Source organism: Desmodus rotundus, chromosome 11 (genome assembly GCF_022682495.2).
Source record: "Desmodus rotundus isolate HL8 chromosome 11, HLdesRot8A.1, whole genome shotgun sequence".
Classification (NCBI taxonomy): domain Eukaryota; kingdom Metazoa; phylum Chordata; class Mammalia; order Chiroptera; family Phyllostomidae; genus Desmodus; species Desmodus rotundus.
The window spans coordinates 48058667-48075876 of record NC_071397.1 but is presented as its reverse complement, the minus strand read 5'-3'; positions in this window follow the sequence as shown (position 1 = coordinate 48075876).

Below are 17210 nucleotides of genomic sequence, written 5' to 3'. Positions count from 1 at the left end.
ATCATTTTGATGGTGAAAAGCTCATGCAGATTTCCAATGCTTATTTAGATCAGAGGGAGCAAGCATGTGTGTGTGAGTCTATAATTGTAATGGTGGAAGCTGTAAAGATATGTGCAAAAGATAATTTAGAAGGAACAACCACACAAGTTTAAAGAATGCCTTCTCGAATTTGGGATGGGGAAAAAAAGGAAAGTCAAAAATGGAATCAAATTCACAGCCCAAGAAAATGGAACAGAAAATACATTCTTTTGATTGTTGCATTTTCCTATGTTCTTCATACATTTAAACATGTATTGATTCATTTAACATTTGCTTAGATAGAGGGTTTTCTTTGAGTGAGTCTTTGTGTATTAAGCATTTGTAAACATTTTATAAAGTAAGCAATTTTATTGGGTGCTACTGACTTTAATAGAATGGGAACAATAGTTGTCTGAAGTTCAGTTCAAAGTAGGCACCTCCACATTTCGGGAGTACACTTCGTTCTTTCTTTATGCGTAGCATTTACAAACTCATTACACAAAGCATTCTGACAACCTCTGCTCTAGTTCCAAACAGAAAGCAACTTCTTACCTCCCTTGGGGACTTCTGCAAATGTTGAGTGTTAGAATTTAGCCTGAATAGCATGTCCCATAAATAAGAAGGCAATCTAACTAGACTGCTAGCTCAAAAAAAAATCTTATCCAATAGATTTAAAGAACATATGTCTTCTGCCCAGATTTATGAGATGTCATGCACTGTCCTTCCCAAAATTCTGTGGATTTCTCTGATGACATGTCCCTTGGATAAAAGCTCAATTATTTTGGTGTCTAAGGTAGTTCCTCAAAGCTTGGCTCTATAGAACTTGAATATTAAACTTAATTTTACAATTTTATTTTTCATCCTAGTTAAGTAATCTGTTCCTTTTTCTTCTTATCTGAGTGTTTATGCTTTGTTTCCTGGAAGTTTAAAACTTTTAACATGTGTATATATCATATATACATATGTGACCTAATGTAAATAAGATACACCTTTATTTAAATGAAGTTTACCTCAATATGATGATAAGTCCTTGAGATCTAATCTTTAGGTGTTTCTTCAATTCAGCAAAACTATTTTTATTGTGTTTCTGAATATTGTTTCTATGCCATATCATTTGTTCTGTTACCTCACCATAATAAAAATATTAGAATATCCAACCTCAATTATATCCTTCCAAAGCTATCATCTTTTCTTTACACATTATCAACTATTTTCCCTCTTCTTCTATATTCTAAAAGAGCCATTCAAAAAACCTCCTCAGCAGACTGATTTGATAGTTTTTAAATATTTTAAACTCTGTGTTTAAAACCTCTCATTGTTTCAGTAAGCTTACATTTTAGCTTTTAATAAGATCTTTGTGTTTTTATCTTCAGACTGGCTCAATAACAGTTAATTTTATATGTCAACTTGATTGGGCTAAAGGAAAACTATATAGCTGGTAAAATGTTGTTTCTGGGAGGGTGTTTGAGGGAGAGGCTAGCCTCTGAATTAGATTAAGTAAAGAGGTCTGCCCTTACCATTGTGGTGGACACCATCCAGTCTTTTGTGAGCCTGAATAGAACACAAAAGTGGGAGAAGGGCAAATTCCCTCTCTCCATCTCCCAGCTGGGATGTCATCTTCTGCCCTTGCTCATACTTCAGGACATCAGAGCTAGTGGGTCTCAGCCTTTCCAAATCAGGCATTTATGTCAGCAGGCCTGTGGTTCCCAGACCTTCGGCCTTGGTCTGAGTTACACTCCAGGCTTTCCTGCATCTCTAGCCTGCATAAGGCAGACTGTGGCTTCTCAGCCTCCATAACCATGTGAGTCAGTTTCTATAATAAATTTCCTGGTCTGTTTGTCTGGAGAACCCTGACTCTTAACAGATTTTTGTTTCATTGAGTTCATGTTTTCATTCATTGCTCTCCCAATCCACCACCAAAAGTTGTTTAAAATCTACTATATTTTATCCCTCTCTGTGCCCCATTTTGTTTCCTTATTTTTGCTCAGATGCCCTTTGAACCTTCCTCAGAGAGGTATTTTTTTTTATATTGGTGGAGAGTGTGGGCTCAGGCCAGACTACTGGATTCATTGCCTTACTCCACCATTTAATACCTATTGGCCCTAAAAGTTTATTTAATTGTTCTCTGCCTCATTGTTCCTATCTATCAAATAAGGATCATGATACTCTGTAATAGCATTGTCATAAGGAGCAAAACAAATAAGGTACTTCTAATGGTGCCAAGTACGAAGTACTCAATCAGTGTGAATTATTAGTGTTTCAGTTATTGATCTGAAAGGTTGGTTGATGTAGATTTGCATATATCAGCTCTGTTTCTGCATTGTTAGTCATCTTTTTGTGCTGTTTCTGTATCTGCTGTCACCACAGATTTTTGTTGTTTCTCCGTAAGTCATTTATTTTCAAATTAGAGATAGTACTTAGGCACTTCTCTAGTCATTTTTATTAAACTAAGAACTTACAGGGTTGATGTCTCTATAAAATATTTAGTTTGAGCTTATTTTTAGTTTTCTATCAATCTTAACTGCTGGGGGATTAGATTAACCATTGTCTGCATTGGTGCTTGTTTCTTCCAAAATCATTCTTGTACAGAATCATTCTTCTACAGATGCATGGCCTTGGGCAAGTCATTTAGCTTCTCCAGACTCTTTCTTTCTTCATTTAAAAAGTGGGGATGAAATGACCTTTCTATACCTACCTATCAGGAGTGCTTTCCAAAAAATTATATAATAGACTTGAAAGTACACGGGAAGTAAATGTGTTATAATAAAACATGATAATTTATTATGAGTAACCCAAAATGAAAAATGAGTATATAAAGGATTTTAAAAGCAGATTTTGGGGGGTGTGACTAATTGCATTTAAGGATCAATTTGCTATCAAATGAAATAACAATGCTGATTTGAGAGTTGACATATTATAAGGAAAAACATTTTCTATTTCTATTATAAAAATGTTTCATACCTAGTATATATGAGCTTTAAAAGTTATACCTTAAAGTGAAATTTTCATAACTTTAAATTTTTATGTTAGAAATAATCTTACTCATAAATCAGACTAGAAGTTTCTGTGACTTACAGAGGGAGAAACTTTAAGAGGAGAAAACCATTATTTAGTCATTCTCTCTAACAGAGAAAGAAAGACAAAGAAATCTGACTAAAAAGCTCCTTGTTAGGGTGGTCAGTGACATGGGCTGTGAAAAAATTCACAAAGAGAAGAAAGTGTAGAGAATAAAGTTTTTATTCACTCTCCAAGAAAGGAGAGGGGCGTGGTGTGGAGAGATGCACCAGCCTTGAGGGATGGAGGCTTTGAGCTTTTATTGTATTATAATTGGATTAGAATAGGGTGAGGTGGGCTGTTGTGTGGCCTCTGGCTGTAGTTTGTAACCAGAGGCTTTAGTTTGTTCCAATGTTATCTTCTGCCTGGGGCTGTAGGGAGTGGTTAGTTCTGTTCTTGCTTCCAGTAATTTCCAGTCCTGAGGACATAAACTCAGAAGAGTAGAATGGCAGTCATGTTTAACAAGGTCACAGGCCTGCTCAGCACATGGTGCCATATGCAAACGGGGTTGGCTGTTTACTCCTGAAACAGAAAACTCAACTCCCAAGATCTATTCTTAGAAAATATTCACTGGGAGAAGAGAAGCATCAAATTAAAAAAAAAAAAAAAAATGTGGCGACACTAAAATCTGGTTTCACTTCATTTCTTTTCTTTTTTTTCTTTTTCTACATAGTAAAACAGAAGCCAGAGAAAAGCAGAGTAGTTCCAAGAATAAATGTTATCTTTGCCAAAGAGACTGTGAACAGTGGATGGTCTCCTTTTCCAGACTGAGATCAAAGATTGAATTGAAGCATATAGCAAGGGCTTTGAAGACCAACTTCACTGTATATACTGAAGAATACTAGATTCATGATAGATGCTCGCTTAATGAAAATTAGGATGAGTTAAATCTGCCATAGCCTAGGGGAAAATCAGGATTAGGTTAACAGTAAATGATAGCAATTAAAGGTATAGAAATGGAAACACAATTATATGTAGGTATGTAAAATGTACAGTGTAAAGCCAAGTTCTGTAGAATATAAGTATGATATTATTTATTTTTTATTTTCAGCTGTTGTCTTAAGAGCTCACCCTTCATTAAATAAGCATGGAGATAGGACAATCATGCTCTGATATTTGATTAACCATACCTAGGGAAATTATGAGGAAGGACCTCCCAAAACCCCAAAATTATCATCTGGAGGGACGGCCCCCTTCTAGTACAGGCTTTGCACCCTAGGTGAGTGTTCTAGGAACCCATCTGTATGAGTGGACAAGCTGATCATGTTGTGAGAGGCTGAGTTCGGCTTCAGAGAATTTTTTATCGAAGACTATTTCAAGGTGTTTGCCCGTTTCATTATGGGTCATTTACCAGCACACCTACCTACACCAAACTGAGTGTTCAGCAGTTTTTGATAAAAAAATAGCATGACCTCCACACCGCACCCCCCATTCACCCAATCGTACCTTGAGGGTCTTTTTTTTTTTGTTTCTATGGATGAAAAAATTCCTCAAAAGAAAATGCTTTGCCACTGTGGAAGAGTTGAAACAAAAGACAGCAGGAGTACTAAAAGACATCAAAATCGACAAGTTCAAAAAGTGTTTTGAGCAGTGGACAAAAATATCTCAATAGATGTATTGCATCAAATGGAGAGTTCTTTGAAGGTAACTGAAGTTTAAACATACAAGAATAAATACACAATTTTTAACAAATAAATCCCAGGGTTTTTTGGTCCCTCCTCATATTTCAGCTTTTACCCTAAAGCTAAAGAGTTGAATCAAGCCTGTCTCTTGGCTGCCCATCTGGAATGCTATAGTCATTCTCATTGCGTAAAGGGAAGCTCCAGAAGGTGGATGCAATGGCCCAGGAGTCAGGTCATTTTTGGTCAAAAACTGCTGAACACTCAGCTCAGTGAGGGCAGGTGTGCTCATAAATCACCCATCATAAAATGGGCAAAGGTGTTGAGTCTTTGAAGGATAATCATCACATGGAGCTTTAAAAATAGTGGACATAAATAAACTGGTTTGTAAGTCTGATAATAGAATTCCAAAGTCTTCTTTGGAGATTTTCTTAGATATATTTGCTTTTTTTCCTACTTTGCTTCTTAAATTTCATTGCCCATTTCATTAGGACAACTGACACTATCTGAAATTGATTTAAAATTGTTTCTTAGATCCAGTTTTAATTTTTGTTTGTTTACATGAGATAGGTATTTGCTATAAATAGCACAAATGAAAAATAACCATAACATAAAATCAGGAATCTTGCATGATTTAGATATATGTGCTTATCTGTCCTGAAACTCTAGAAATTATCTTCTAGAGAGCAGAGGTGCTAATTTACACTTTTCTTTCATAAAAAAAAAATGTACATTGAATACTTTATTTTCAAAGCAAATTAAACAAGTAGTAAAAACCCTTCAGATATTATGTATTGAATAAAATATGTTTTAGAGACAAAATAAGAGGGATTACTTGTTTAGTTTTTAATTAATTAATATAAAAACAGAGCATATTTTGTATATGCCAATTATTATTAGATTCCTAAAAGAGCTGACATTTAAAAATTTGATACATATAGATATATACTATTAATTCTTCCAGACTGTTTAGAAGTGATACAAAAAACATGAATAAGCACTTTAAACAAAAACCATTTATTTAAGATATTTATTTGTGATTATACTTATAATTTTTTACTGTGATATTTTATGGCACAGAGACAGGTTATTATTATAAGTTATTGTGATTTGGGGAATTTTCATGTTGTGTTGCCATTCCATGCAGAAAGTAGAAAGCAGAAGAAGGGACGATGGTGCATAGTAAGTACAGGGCATTCTAAATTTTAAAAAAGTAATAAAAAAGTGACAAGATGACACTTTGAACCAAATATAACTGCAAATTCCTCATATGACAAGTTCACAAAAAAGTTTCTGACACAGTGTTTCTTTACTTTTACTAATGTTTTCTCCTAATCTGTTATTTCTTCTTGCTAACACATATTTAATTTTCAATAAGAATTACAATATATTTTAAACGTTTTCCCTCCCAGAACTCTCTCCTCCTTGAGCTTCCTGTTGACAACATCATTGACAATCACTAAGGATAAAAGTTTACTCATTCCAGTCTAACTTTTGGGTTCTTTATGAATATAGAGTTGTAATTGAGCCAACTTATGACAAAAAAATAGGTAGTAGGTTTGTGAAGTGAATTAACTGGGAGCCAAATTTAGCCTTCTAAACTCATTTCATTTGCACCTCAGCTTGGACTTAAGCCATTAACACAGCAGGAAAAAGGAATGGTTATGCACCAGGCCACCAGCACTCCCATGCATAAGATTTTGCAGAATGACAGAAATAATGAATGTAATTAAAACAGCATGTAGCCAAGAAAAAATAATTAGTGTACAAGTTGGATGGCTCTGGGAGGCCCATGACATGACAAAACATTTTAAAGAATTTTAATAATATCCTAAACTACTTTAGTTTCTGAATAAGAACTCATGTGTTATAATGTTTGATAAATGAAAGTTTTTAATTATTATGTACAAGCTTTTAGACCTAAGGTGTTCTAGTTTTAATATTTCAATTTTAATCTCAGATTTTTCTAACTTACTATTGTAATGACACCTACAAATTATTTACTTATTATATTCAGGAGGAGGAAGTAATATAAATGGTCTATGGTCATAAAATTATAAAAGTTGACATTTCGATGAGTTGTCACTAATGTAATTTGAAAACCTATTTTTAAATAACTCCAAATTCTAACTTTTTCATTTGTAATCATACAAGCTGTAATTCTAAAACATTTTTAATCTGAGAAAGAGACATAGAAATCAAAATTTCCTCAAGAGATCTTGTCTTGGAAATTCAGTGGAGCACCACTAACAACAGCGCTGTGTAAAACCATGACGGTACAGAAAAACCATGAAACTGGAGTGTGTTCTGCAAAGCGCAAGTCCTTGAAGGTCAAAGAGACATATACATTATTGACAAAATCTTTCCATTTCTAAAATTAAAAAAATTCTAATTTTAAAAATTTTAAAGAGATATTTTTACAATGTAGGGCATCTTTTATTTTCTAACTTAACTGTTAATTCCAAATCCAAGCATTTTTTTTTATCATCTAATTTTTCCCCTATGTTTTTCTGGAGGAAAACCTAAAATGACTTTAATCATTTTTCCTGCAAAATTTTTAGAATTCTAAGAAATTATAATTAGAAAATAAAGTTTTGACTATGAAAAAAAAGTGATACAGTAGATAAAATTTGATCTGCTTTTAAGTAAAGCTAAAGAGAGAAAATCCAAGGCAAAGAGAGTTTTTCAAGTGTCTTGACAAGGAATTAGAGAAGATAAAAGAAAACTCAAGTTTGGGCCTTGGATCTCTAAAAGAGTAATAATGCTATCAATAGATGTATGTGTAGGAAACTATATTCGTTGAGAAAATAATGAAATTAAGATTTTGGAGTTGAAGTAATAGTGAGGCACTGAAGGTGAAATGCTTAATAGATACTGGACAGTGAGGGAAAGTGCAAAGTGAAGGTCTTGGTGATGGCAGCTGTTTGCTTAACAGTATTAACCATTTACTCATGTGGTTGAGGGTGTGTTAAAATGAACAATACTGAATGTCTTTTTAAAAGACAGAATTATGTACAAGGGTATATTTAAAAAGTATTACATACAAACATAAATTAAGTCACTGTTGTTATAGCTTTTACATTTTAAATACTTCTAAACAAAACAATAGCATTGCTTCACGTTGCCTATAAGAAATGGGCAATTTCTTGTCTATAAGAAATGGGCCATCTTTTTATACTTACCAATGAAATTTAAGATTCCAATTCAGAAGATTTACAGATGATATGATTAATATTATATTATCAACTGTAATTGTTCAACTATTTTTAAACCTTAAAGAAAGTAAAATCCAAATTTTCTCAAAAATAATTTTGGGGAAGAAGTTAGGTATCACAGAAGGTGAGTCCCAAGGAGCATGACACTGAGCTGTTCCAATGGCTCTTCCCAATTGCACGTGGCCTGTAGGAAACATGGTGGATTCCGCTCTTGAGAGTGTAAGTTGCATACCGCTCTGCATTTAAACAACAAGTGCTATAAAACATATTGTGGAGTTCCTGACCTCTAGAATTTCACAGTCTAACGATAGAGATCAGCATGTTAAAGCGTAATCAAGTACTATAAGCTTGCATTTCGGTCGCATTTTACTTATTTATTCATTCATTCATTCATTCATTCATGAAATTGATTTTATTTTATTTTAGAGAGAAGGAAAAGGAGGCAGAAAGAGAGGGAGAGAAACATTTTGTGACAAAGAAACATCAATTGGTTGCCTTCCACAAGTGCCCGCACTGGGGATGGAGCCCACAACCCAGAATCCAAGGGGCAGTCTCCTTTTGGTGTGTGGGAGGGTGCCCAAACCACTGAGTCACAATGCACAGGGTAACATTTTATTTTTAAACCAGTTAAAAATCTTGGTAGTCTTGGGATCCTGCCTAGTTTATGCACATATGGTTTTAACTCTCAAGGGTCTTCTTTTTATTTGGAAACATAACTTCCTACGTTTTATTCTTTGCTTGTATTTAGTTGATGTGAGACAGGCTTTTTTTGAGGATGTGTCTGACATTTTTTTCGTATTAGTATTCCCTTGTAGTAAATGATAAAATGACTACTTATGGCTTTTACTAGTTTCCCTTTATAAATCATTCTCTTAATATGCACTTACTGCCAAGGATTTCCGACTTTGAATAATGAGGTTATTGTTTATTGCACGACTTCTTGTTATTTAACCTTGAAATTTAGTCAATATCTGTGTAAGAACAGACATGGTTGAAGTACAAGAATTAGTTTTTGTAAGCACAGGTACCAAAGCACCTAAATAACACATTATTACTGTGTCTTGTTGGAACTGGTCATTTATTGCAAATAGAGGTTTTAAATGAAACAAATTATCAGTGGCTAATGGTCAATTTGGCAGAGTTTGTGGCCAGCATAATTTTGGCCGTTCTTGATTAGGATGTTGTCCATAAAAGGCCAAGGGACTCTTAATTGATTGTTACTAACAGTCTGCACTGTGTGTAATAATGAATAACCCTGGGCCAGGGAGATGTTTTGACAAAAATAAGAGCTGAAGAGAATTAAGGGTGTCAACTCCTCAAAGACAGTTTGGATAAATGTGATCTAAACAGTATCTGAGTACATACCTTTATCTCAACCCTATTTCTTAAAAGTCTTGGGGAAAAGGACACCAATTTTTTCATTAAGAGCTCTAAGGTCTTATTTAGGATATCAGTAGCTACATTGCAAATATAAAGGGTGGAGCACACGGTAGTTCATCCATTGATAAATTACAGACTTGACAGAACTTTGAGCGTGGCTTTTAGAGTCTGTGTCCTTACTGAGCGAACTACGTGTTACAATGATTTAACGAGTCAGCAGAAACACCCAGTCAAGACAGGGCAGATATAAGTTCTTCTGAATGCAGATGTAGACATGGTGTTTAGATTAATATTTGGCTCTAAAATTAGTTTTCTTAACTGCGATGGACAAAAGTGCTCATGCACTAATGCTAATATGCCCTAATTTTGAGATGAGCAAAGGAAAGGACAGGGCAGGACAGGGAACAAAAGACTAGAGCCATCTTCTTTAAAGTAGTTTTGTAGCTTGGCGTGAAACAGATAGTGAAATTCACCAGTAAACATGGTGTTCATAGTCTTAGTAGTGTTTTCCTGTTATACAAAACACCTAAAATAACAGGGAATCACAGATTAGATATAATTTTCTCAGTTTGGCTAACCACTAGTAAAAATTCATTAACTACTTTTTCATCAGGCTGTGAATAAGAAGGGATGGGCCTTTATATGATTTCCAACAGGTGAAAAACTTTGCCTTAGAAATAAAATATCCATTATTTATTGGCCAAAATCCAACAAAATCATTCAAATGAAAATAAATGAAGAAAGTAAATCCTTCAAGTAACAAATATCAAAAATGCAGGTTGTTATATACCATGCTGCTATATCTGCTTCTAATTATACTAATGTGGATGGTTTAGTGAGCTAAATGGCAAGCTTAAACTCAAAGAAAATTATTATAATAAATGCACCTATAATTATCTAATTGATCTCACTTATTTATGTAGACAATGGTAGAAAAGTATAACATCACTAAGTAGGCTAATAATGTTTTCTCAAAGCAAAGAGAAATGAAACAAACATAATAACCTCTGTGTGTGAATCTAGGTGCTACTTTTATAATGCTAGTTTCATTTATTCACTAGCTCTTTAATAATTTCTTGGACTTAGATACACTATAAATATTGATATTAATATGTGAACATTCTTACCAGTTTTATTATTTGCCATTTTAATTTCAATGCATTAAATAATTTTTATATATTGAATGATATCTTCCATATAGATGAAATATATCCCAATGAATCTATATTGCTTTGCAAAATTATAACATTGTAAGCTTAACACAATTTTATTTTTAAAACTTTCAGATTAAAACCAACCCAAATGAAATATATAATGAAATATATTCAGGACCCCCAAATTTATTAAGTTGAATTAGGCACTAGTGATTCTCCAAGATTTACAAAATACATCATACTGAATCCTTCAGAATAGATAAATAATTGCTTACCCTATAAAAGCATTCGCCATATCTGCATTAAAAAAAGAACAACTCAGCAGATGTTAAACCACAGTTTATTGTCAAGAATCTGCATCTACTTGAATAAATTACATCTGGAGCTCAATAATCGAGATCCTCACAACTTTCTGGGAAATTTTTCCCTAATATTCATCCCTCTGACTGCTGTTGTGCTTTGTTTAATAGCTAAGCTGTGTTAAAAGTTATGGTAATGATTAGGTTGGCTGATGTTTATATTTGAATCATTTTGTTCTAAAATTGAACCAGTGGTAGAAGGCATGATAGGCATTGCTGTTGGCTATAAAAATTTTAAAGTTAATGACATTATTTAACTAATTGTGATATGTTACATGCATATGTTTACCATGTTGGAAAAGTGTTTCAATAAAATGAAAAATGTCCTTGGGACCCTGGAGTCTTCAACAATTCAGTCCTCAATGGCTCTTCATCCTTCACCTGAGGATCTGTGCCTGTGCCTTATTCATCACTTCATCCATTCACTCATTCACTCACTCAACGAATCTTCACTTCTCACAGCCATGAAGAAGGAAGACAAGCACCTGCTCTCAAGATTCTTACCTGCTGTTGCGGAAGGGCCATATCAGGTAATAAACAAGACAATTACCAATGAGGAAGATACTGTGGGGAAGGTGACCACATAGGAAAGAGTACTGGCTAGGGTGTCTATTAAGAAGGCCTCTCCCAGGAGGTGATATATGAGTTAAGAATTTAAGGATGATGGCTGGGGTGGGGAGGAGTGGTTGGCAGAAAAGGCAGACAACTGTACTTGACCAACAATAAAAAAAAAAAAAAGAAGAAGAATTTAAGGATGAGAAACCAGAAAAGTGCCTGAGGAAGCAATTTTCATGCAGGAATAAAGCAAATGAGTATGCTTGGCTGTTGCAAGAACACCAGAACAGCCAGTTTTGGCTGAAGAATAGTGAGCTAGGGACAGGGTGGTACCGAGATGAAATTGGAGAGAGAGGGTCAGATCTTGGAGGTCCTGGAGGAAATTAGAGTTTCACTCTAAATACCATGAGAATCTCCACGTTACATTTTTAAAAGATCACACTGACTATACACAAGCTCAACATTGAAGAAGGGAACCAACCATATTGCAATTTATTAAAATTAATTTAATTAAATTTATTCAATTTATCTACTAAAAGATATGGGTACTTTCAGATTCCTGAGTGATGCTCTATGTGAACAGTGTGTAAGAATTTCAAGGGGTTTTTGGATCAACCTGTGGCTGTTTTATGAGTTGCTATCCGGGTACTAAGAATAAACAACATTGTACTTCAGTTAACACCGTCACTAAACCTGAAAAAACACTCATTCTGCCCATACTCAGAAATTCTACCCATCCAGTCTTCTTGCTAAGCTTATTCCTTTTTATTTCCATATATAGCTTATCATCTGGCCTTGGATAATCTGTATAAATCACTTAGAGCCAACCCTTAATTGTAAGTTTTCAAAATTTATTGTCAGCTATATCACTAACAAAATAAGTAAAAATAAAAACAAAAATTAAAAAAAGAAAGCATAAATAAAAAGTTGAAAAGTAGAAGTAGAGTAAACCAAAACCATTGCTAGGTAAGATGAGAGCTTGAGAGGCTTTCTGCAGATTTCTCAGACCTGATCTTGCATCAGTATTAGAAACTGAAAAATAATGATATACAAAGTTATCAGTTGAAGATTTTCTTCTAAATATGTATCAAATGTTACCAGATTAAAGGAGACAAATGAAGACTGGAAAATAACTTCCCTTACTGAGAAGTAGCTAAATATTATGTAATTGGCTGAATTGCTTAACAGAAACTGTGAACTGTATCACATGTCCTCATTGACATCATGGAAGAGTACAATTTTAACAATATTCCAGAAAACAAAGACCCCTAAAATGATCTCCACACTCTGTTCTGAGATTAATACCAGATCAAAGAGAAACTTTACTTATGCAAACATGAAAGAATTAGTAAATTAGAAAGAAGAAGAAGATATAGTGTGGAAATTGTATAAAAATATACTGTGAGCCCTGGCTAGTGGATTAAGCACCAGCCTGTGAACCAATGGGTCACTGGTTTGATTCCCAGTCTAGGGCACATGCCTGGGATTCAGTCCAGGTTCCCAGTAAGGGGCACGTGAGAGGCAACCACACATTGATGTTTCTCTTCCTCTCTTTCTCCTTCCCTTCCCCTCTTGGAAAATAAATAAAATATTGTTTTTAAAAAAAGGAGAAGATATACTGTGAGATATAGGCATAGTTTGCTATTGGGAAATCTGGACAGGTACATGCAAAAAAAGGAAACTTGACTACCAACTTACACCATACACAAAAATAAAATCATGATGGATAAAAGACTGAAATATAAGTTGTAACACCATAAAAGTCCTAGATGAGAAAGTAGGGAGGAAAATCTCAGCTATTCCACACAGCAATATTTTCACTGATATGTCCCCTAGAACAAGGGATATAAAGGAAAGGATAAACAAGTGGTACTGCATCAAATTTAAAAGTTTCTGCCTGCCCCGGCTGGTGTGCCTCAGTGGATTGAGCACCAGCCTATGAAACAAAGGGTTGCTGGTTCAATTCCCAGTCAGGGCACATATCTGGATTGCAGGCGAGGTCCCCAGTGGGAGACACATGAGAGGCAACCACACATTGATGTTGCTCTCCCTCTCTCTCTTTCTTCCTCCCTTCCCCTCTCTAAAAATAAATAAATAAAATCTTTTTTTAAAAAAAGCTTCTGTATGGTTAAAGAAAACATCAGAAAAATGAAAAGGGAGCTGACCATATGGGAAAATATATTTGCCAATGATACCTTGGACAAGGGTTTGATCTTTAAAATATATGAAGAGCTCACATGACTCCACACACAGGAAGACACATGATCCAATTAAAATATGGGCAAAGGACCTGAACAGACACTTCTCCAAGGAGGACATACAGAGGGCCCTGAGACATATGAAAGGATGCTCAGCATCACTAGCCATCAGAGACATGCAAATTAAAACCACAGCGTGATACCACTTCACACCAGTCAGAAGGCCATCATAAACAAATCAATAAACAATATGTGCTGGCAAAGATGCAGAGAAAAGGGAACCCTAATACACTATTGGTGGGAATGCAGACTGGTACAGCCACTAGGGAAAAGAGTATGGAATTTCCTAAAAAAATAAAAAGGAACTGCCTTTTGACCCAGCAATTCCACTGCTGGGATTAAACCCTAAGCCCTGAAATGCCAATCCAAAATGACCTATGCACCCCAATGTTTGTAGCAGCATTATTTACAATAGCCAAGTGCTGGAAGCAACCTAGATGCCCAACAGTAAATGAATGGATTAAAAAACTGGCACATTTACACAATGGAATACTATGCAGAAGAAAGAAAGAAGGAGCTCCTACCCTTTGTGACTGCATGAATGGAACTGGAGAGCATTATGCTAAGTTAAATAAGCCAGGCAGTGAGAGACAAATACTATATGATCTCACCTATAAGTGGGACTTAATCAACAAAACAAGTGAGCAAAATAGAACCAGAGACATGGAAATAAAGAAAAAACTGACAGTGACCAGTGAGGAGTGGGGAGGGGGATAATGAAGAAAAGAAGGGGAAGTGTCAAGTCAAGGAACATGTATAAAGGACCTGTGGACAAATACTATGGTGGGGTGGGGCAGGGGAGGATTGAATGTGGGAGTGGGGGGATGGGTGGAGCAGGGGAGAGTAATGGGGGAAAATGGGGACAACTATAATTAAACAATAAAAAAATTAAAGAAAAAGCAAAAATTATTCTTAAGAATGAATATATATTTGTTTTTAAATGTTTTACTATTGAAAGCAATATGTTTTTTGAAGTACCTACATTGTGCTTTCAATAAAGTGAAACAAAATATAAACTGTGTGAAAAAAATTTAAAGATGTGAAAAAAATAAGAGCATAATGTGAAAGGAAAATTAATTGACACAAGAAAAGATTATGTTAATTAATTTTAAAACTGGTAATAACTTACTATAAATTAATAATTACACCTGGAAGAATGTTGATATGTAGTTAACGCTGAGCAACATTGGTGTTAGGGGCATTGACCCCTGCTCAGGGAGAAATCTGCACTCACCTTTTCACTCTTCCAAACTTAACTATTTATAGCCTACTACTGAGCAGGAGGCTTATTGATAATACAAATTTGATACAGTTTTTTATAATGTGAATAAACATAAATGAATTGTAAAACCAATAAAAGACTGGAAAATGCATCAGAATTTTAAAAAATGGCATCCTAAAGGGGTTAATATTGAACACTAAACCAGGATATAAAAGCTTTACAATATTATAATATGGTTTTATATTTAATGGATTTATTAATAAACTTTAAAAGAGAAAATATAAAAGTTAATATAATTATATTATCAGAATCTAAAATATATTTCATGACAACAAAATATTGAGTTAAAAAAGGTAAATTATGCTCTTTTATATGTTTCTTGTGGAAGCTAATAGATATTGACTAGATAATTTAAAATAATAATTTTTAAAAGTTTACATTAAAAGTAACAATCAGTAGAGTAATACATTTTTCCAGTTTCTTGGAGAAAAATAAACAAATAGTATATACACATAGAAAAAATGATAACAATCAAGAAGAAAAACATACTAAAACTTGTAATCTATTGTAAGAAAATGAATCAGTGATTGATAAATCAGTTATATACATGTATGTGTATATATATACATACAAGCTCACCTTCCACTAAGACTCAGTCTTTAACTCTTTGAGGCTTTGCTCTCAAATATCAGATATTTTGTTTCACCTCTTCCACATTGGCAAAATGTTTCTCTTTGAGGACTTTTTCCATTCAGGGAAACAAAAAAACATCCCTCCGTGAGATCTGGTGAATAGTGAGGGTGGGGCACAAGGGTCATGTGGTTTTTGGTGAAAACCTGCTGTACGCACTATGTAGTGTGGCCAGGTGCACTTGTAAATCATCCATCGTGACATGGGCGAACACATTGAAAGAGTCTTAAAAAAACATTCACTGAAGCCAAATGCAGCCTCTCACAACAGCACCAGTTGGCTCACTGATACAGATGGGTTCCCAGAACACTCACCTGAGGTTGGGGGGAAGCCTGTACTACAAGGGGCCCACCCTCCAGATGATAATTCCATCTTTTTTTGGCTGGTCCCCCCTTGTATTTCCATTGTGTCATAGACTGTGCTATCTCTAAATGGATTTTAGAAAGATGGAATGATTAAAAACCTGTGAAAGACTGTTACTATGGACACCTGAAAAAGCAGCACCCATCCTAAGCTAACTTGTAGGACATTCTAGATAGCAACATGTAGTGAGTAGAGCAAGAAATATCACTCCTTTCTCTTTCCTTTTATTTTAAAGCCTATATTTCAGGTGGAGAGTCAAGTGATTAATGAACACAGTTGGATGAATCCTATCAGATCTAACCCCAATTATAGTTATTATTTTTTCCTCCTGAAGTGAAATATGATAAGATGCCAATCAATTTCAGTTTTTATGGAACAAGGAAGATATAATCTTTCTTTTGTTCATATCATCTGAAAAATCTACCCACAATAAATGCTTAATTTTTTGAGAGAAAGGGGATTTTCATTCCAGAGGTTAATTTTTTGGGAGGACCTATTATTATTTTTTGAATGTATTTTTATTTTTATTGTATTTTTCCATTACCATTTACCCCCTTATAACTCTCCCCCTGCAATCATCCTACTGTTGTCCACAGATTAATTTTTAATGAATCAAAATGTTAGTAAAAAAAAGAAATGAAATGTAGTACAGTCACCTGAAAATGATATTAAATAGCTATTTTTGGTTAAATGAAGGAAATTATAGGTCATTTCTTAATATGTAATTGGATAGGCCTTTCAGGCATCAGGAGGAAAAAGTCGAAGGCAGAAAACATCGGATTTGTATACACGAAAGTTTGTAACAGTTTAATGGTTTGGAGCTTGGAGGAGAGTGACGACGGAGAGTGTTTGATGAAGAGTGTTGGCTGCAACACCTGATATTTTATAGATACAACATTTTTATAAATATTGGAAAGTTTCTTTGGAATTATTTATCTTAAATCCTATCAAACTCTTGCTTTATATGTAAAATGTCATGTCCCTACAGAAATATACAGTTGCAACTTTCACATATCCATTTTCTTTTACTTTCAAACTTAATTTTTCTGTTCCTTCAGCCATTACTAACATTTTCCCTTTCCGACCACTCTCCTCTGAAGCCGGTGTTCCCTCTGAGCAAGCCCATCTCCATTCCTCACAGGTAGGGGTCCTGCACCCTGGCCTGGCATTTACAATGACACTGGCCTCACCTCACATTGGCTTTCCACTGCAATCCTTAAGTCTCATGTTAGTAGAATATTTTTCTACAGACTAAAATTAGGTTGTTTTTTATTTTTTATATCCTCCGTGTCCTTGTACAAAGAATATACAGAGAACATATTT